Source organism: Mus caroli, chromosome X, assembly GCF_900094665.2.
Source record: "Mus caroli chromosome X, CAROLI_EIJ_v1.1, whole genome shotgun sequence".
Lineage (NCBI taxonomy): Eukaryota > Metazoa > Chordata > Mammalia > Rodentia > Muridae > Mus > Mus caroli.
Genome location: NC_034589.1, coordinates 107,504,166 through 107,510,152, shown reverse-complemented (window position 1 = coordinate 107,510,152; position 5,987 = coordinate 107,504,166).

Here is a 5,987-nt window from a genome sequence, read left to right as displayed (position 1 = left end):
TAGGTGTGACCTTTACTGTGTACTATTAGTGCCTTTTTTGTTGTTTTATTTATTTTTTTTTTCTTATATTTTTTTTTTTTTTTTTTTTTTTTTTTTTTTTTTTTTTTTTTACTGAGGTGAGAACAGGCTTTAAAAAACAATTCTGTTAATCAGCTTGCTATACCCTCTGGACCTCCATTCTGATGCTACCTTACCCTCACAAACACCTTCATCATACTTGCGGTTCCTGAACCATGCAGACAGGAGCCTAGCATGGCTGTCTTCTGAGAGGCTCTACCTAGCAGCTGACTCAGACAAATACAGAAACCTATAGCCAAACAGTGGATGAAGCTTGGTGACTCTAATGGAAGAACAGGAGGAAAAATTGCAGCAGTGAAGCAGATAGGAACTCCACAGGAAGACCAACAGAGTCAACAAATCTGGGGCTCCCAGGGACTGAACCACAGGTTGGGCGTAGGCCTCTCTGCACATATTTAGCAGATGAGCAGCTTGGTCTTCATGTGGGTCCTGAACAACTGGAGCAGTGGCTATCCACAAAACTGTTGCTTGTCTATGGAAAATGTTCTTCTAGCTGAGCTGCCTTTCTGGCCTCAGTGGAAAAGGATGTGCCAAGCCCTGCAGAGACTTTAAGTGCTAGGGTAGGGGGTTATCCAGAGGACCCCACCTACTTAGAGGAGAAGAGAAAGGGTAAGGATTTTGGGAGTGGTGTCTGGGAGAGAAGCAGTGAGCAATGTGAATAAGTAAAACGAAATATGAGCTTGTGACTGCATCTTCACATGCATTATTAGGAATAACTCCTTCGCTGAGGTATTAAGAAATGTGTTTGGAAAGAAACATTCTGAAAAGCCAAAAGAAAAATAAAGAAAAGAAACAATTCTTGTTTCAAATTTAATATTCATATTTAGTTAGGCTCATATACAAAATAACTTGTTTAAATCAATATTACTCATTAATTTTCTCTGCTGTGGCTTTTCCCTTTAATGAATTTTGTTTATGGATATGATGTTGGTAAATTTTGTGCTTGAGTACAGATATGTATGAATAGTCTCACCTTGACCAGTGACAGAATTATGTTACTATAGTAGAAAAATGCAGTTGTTTTTCAAAATGAAATAGTGAGATATTGGTAGTGTCCATCAGTTGCCATGACTCCCCACAAAATAGCATATCTAAAGTTCCCCATTTAGAAAAAACACATTAAAAAGAGCATCATGCTTACAGAAACATGTGATTATTATAATTTACTGCTTTTAATTTTACTTTGCAAGGCATACTATGACCTTAAGTATAGAGGACTAGAAAGTAAGTACGTTAGCAATAAATAGTTGAAGCTTTCAAAAACAACCCATTTAGTAACATTAGACAGGATAAACCCACTTAGAGGGAACACCTAAAAGCATTTTTGACTTTAAAAAACCTGAAAAATACATAAAAAGGGTCAGATAACACATTGATCCATAATTTCCTCAGAGTATATCCCAAGGATAGAGGCTAGGATTCTAAATGTTTTTATTAAAAGTTTATGCTTTTAAAATAATGGTTATCTGTACACAAAACAAAGAAAATATCTGTATTTAAATTTTCTATTTGTAGACAAACCTTCCTAGGTTAACTATTTAAAAGCAAGAAGAATGTGAATTGTGTATAAGTTTTCTTTTAAAGCCTTGTCATCAAGTCAAGTTGACATATCTAGAGACATTTTAGGAAAGAAAAACCCAGCTGAGACAATGATCCCATCAGATTTATCTGTCAACAAGCCTATGGTACATTTTCATGATTGATAATTGATATGGGAAGCTCCAGCTCACTGTGAGCCATCCAACTACTGGCTAGTGGTCCTGGGCACTAAGCAGATGAGCCAGCCAGTAAGAAGATCTCCTCCATAGCCTTTGTAGCACTTTCCACCTTCAGGGGTGTACTTTGAGTATCTACTTGACTTTTCTAGATGATGTACTGCAAGCAGATGAAATAAACCCTTTCCTTTCAAAGTTGATTTTGATCCTAGTATTTTATTGCACTAGGAGAAACCTTAACTAAGATATCATTTTAAAATTGTTTTATATTATTAGTTATTTTATTTATTTACATTTCAAATGTTATCCCCATTCTCAGTTAAGCCCCCTATTCTCTCCTTTCCCCCCTGTTTTTATGAGGGTGCTTTCCCACCCACCTGCCCACTCCCGATTATTTTTTAGTTTATACAGTTATATTTTTTCTTTTGGTCTTGTACATTCTACAACTAAGCTGTTGTGCCAGACTATTTTCAGTTTTAATTGGAGATAAGGTATCATTAATTGCTCTGGCTAGCCTTGAACTCAATCTGTAGCCAAGCTGATTTTGATCATGGTCTCCCAATTCGACCTATACATTTTTTTACATTTTTTGTTTTTGTTTTATAATTGTTTTGGAGAGAGAGAGAGAGAGAGAGAGAGAGAGAGAGAGAGAGAGAGAGAGAGAGAGAGAGAGAGAGAGGAAGAGGATAGTTGGATAGGTAGATGGATATTTAGGAGGAGCATGAAAACATGATTAAAATATATTGTATAAGCAAATGTTTAAATAAAAACAAACCTGGGCCATCAGAAGCAGATAAAATTCTTTAAATATTTTTTTCTTTAATATTTAGAGAGGGCTTTACTTTCAACATACTACTGCCAATTACTAGTCCTTGCAGTTAGGAAAGAACATCAATATTGTCGATGACCAGTATTACATGTTTAAAACCCTAATAACCAAACACATATGTGCTTGAAAGTAAATAAAGCTCTTAAAGCAACATGAGAAATACATTCACATTGAGTGATACAAATCTAACACACAAAAAGTCATGACTCCTCTTTATGCTAAAAATGAACAATTGAAGAGTAAATTCAAACAATACTTTATATCACAAAATTGTTAGGACATAATATTTAGAAAAACAAAATAAAGTAGGTAGAAATTCTTATAGAATAACAACTCCAAAATATTGAAAGATAATCAAATGAGATATAAATAAGTGGAAAGACTATTAGTTTATTTTTTAATATTTTCATCACATATTAATTAGTATATATTAGTAAAATTATAAAATAGTATATATGTACATATAATATATTTATGTGTGTAATTAATACTGATAGATATCTACTCAGAGCTAGATGATGCTCTGCAGGACATTATGTAAAGCCTCTTTAGTGGAGACTAGTGGATTGTGGATTGAAACTTGAAATCAACTTTTAATATAGAGAGACCATAATAGGATAACTATGCTGTGTCAAACTATGCACCAACTAAAATCAATCTTTGTAACAATTTCAGTAACAGTTCTTGTAAAAACAAACAAAAATATCTTAAAATTTGCATTTAATCTCAAGAGATCCTGGGCAACAACACTGACTTGAAAAGAAAAAAATTAGGGGCCTTATATATCTCCATTTCTACATTTAATCTTTTCTCTGTGGAAAAGGTGTTTTTCTATCCAATGATGGTTAATATTTTACATAGTAAATAATTATAGAAAAATATCTTGTGCATTGTACAGATGTATCACTTGTCAATATAAAACCTATGGTCGATAGGAAAGGTTACAATAGGCACTGAGGAGGTTCAATTCTGGGATAGAGAGAAGCACTAGGGATTTAGTCCTGGCACATGAAGGACAGATGTATTATTGCTGAACAGAGGTAACCAGCCATGTGGCCGAACTTAGAATAACGTGATGATAAATGTTAGAACTAGTCGGGAAACAGTCAAAGCTTATGGCCAAGATGTTTGTAAATATGATTGAGTCTCAGAGTTGTTATTTCTGGGAACAAGGGTGTGGGAGGAAAAACACCACTCAATAATGGCACATTGAAGGTGGGGCTTAAATCTAAGTTTGCAGCCTGAGGAGTCCTGGGTGAAAGGGATTTCCTAGACTAAGAGTGGGAAACCAAAGTCAAGTCTATTTCAGAGGCAAGACCACTTTAAGATAAGCCCCAGTCTTGCAGCAAAGATAGCAGAGGGTAGTGAACAGAGGTAATATCAGATCTAACTGCTAGAGAAATTTTAATTGAATTTTAGCTTTTGAAAATTCTAATCCTGAATGCAAAAAAGCAATTAGACCAAACTTGCATCTCTTTATGAATGGATAAAACTACTGAGGATATAGAATTTTAGTTGGTTTTTAGAAATATCATCCCTTGGTGAACTGGAAACAAATGGCTAATGTTGGTTTTTATTTGGCTTTGAGTGAAGCCACTTAGTTTTCTGACACTAAAGAATTTCCTCTTATACCATTGGATGACCTACATTCATGAGGTCACTAATGCTCACACTAATTCAGTTATGGTTGAATAATTAAAGGAGATATAAACTTACAAAATTCCCATTATTGTGGCTCTGAAAAATCAAGTCATTCCATAAATGACTGTGAGCAAATAGTTCCTAAGGATAAATTATTCAACAACAACAACAACAATAATAATAATAATTATTATTATTATTCATGGAAAACACTTCCTGTGAATTGTAGAAGTTGTGGAAGGAACATGCACGTGGCTCATGAATGTTGTATCTGGAAGACACTGTCTCTTACTATCCTTCTGCCTCCTCTTATACTTACATCTCTGAGCCTTGAGGAAAAGGGTTTGATGAAAACGTTCCTCCTAGGACTGAGTTCTCCAAAAAGCTGTCTCTGTACATCATGTAGTTGTGTGTCACTGTGTTACTTTTTTATTTGTAGCAAGAAGCTACTCTGATGACATTTGAAAGATGCACTGGTCTATGGTTATAGCAATATATCATCATGAGTTATTTTATTACTAAGTTCTTTAGGCAGAATAAAAATTTTAAGTTTTCTATGTTACTATGTTGCTATGGTCATAGTGTCTCCTCACAGTAATGGAAACCATAACTAAGACAGTTACTAACCAACTAGTTTTTAAAAATTGGTTTTGTTGCCCACACCATGAGGTAGAACATATATGACATTCTTTTGTTTTAATTTTTATTAGATATTTTCTTTATTTACATTTCAAATGCTATCCCGAAAGTTCCCTATACCCTCCCCACACTCTGCTCTCCTACCCAAGAATCTGTGACTAGATAGGTCTTGGTCCTAGGAGAAAACAAAATTATCATTCTGATTAAAGAACTTAGTAAAAAAAATATAATGATTCCTAATGATATATTGCTATACCCATAGACCAGTGCATCTTTCAAACTTCATCGGAGTAGCTTCTTGCTAAAAATAAGAAATAACACAGTGACATACAACTAGATGATATACAGAGACAGCTTTTTGGAGCACTCAGTCCTAAGAGAAATGTTTTCATCAGACCCTTTTAAGCAACACTCCGAGGACCAAGCATATCCAAACCACCACAGTAACATATCATTTGTGTACTATTGTACTACTGCATCTTGTAGAAATGCCACTTCTGTAGGTCACAGAATTTGTAGCTAAGTAATTCTGATGACTATCTTTCTTTTCCAGATGCAAGAAGAGTAACTTCTAGTACCAGAAACACTAGTCAATATGGGTGAAGCTTCTAGTTGCCCACCAAATCACATTCACCATATTTTATGATGTAAGTAACTTTCAGCAGCAGGGCCTAACCATCAGGTTTTAAAGGTTAAACAATAACTTTGGCAATATCCTGTGATATTTTGAGTGGTCTAGAGACCTCTTTGGACAGTGACTTAATAAAATGCAACCCATCCTTGCCACTAGTTGCTTGACTTGGTGTCAGAATATGACTACTTGGAGCATTTTCTCCACCATTATATGGTGACTTATTTTAAATTCATTTCACATGTGTATAAAGTATAGGAAGCTTCTACAGTCATAGGTTTCTGTAAGGAGCCGCCCTCACATTTGCCATTCCAAGATGGCGCTGATGGCACTGACACCCGTGTTCTAAGTAGTAAACAAGCAAGCTGCGCATGTGCCCTCCCTTCCCCGTGAAGACAACTCCGGCCGATGGGCTGCAGCCAATCAGGGAGCGACACGTCCGAGGCGGAGGACA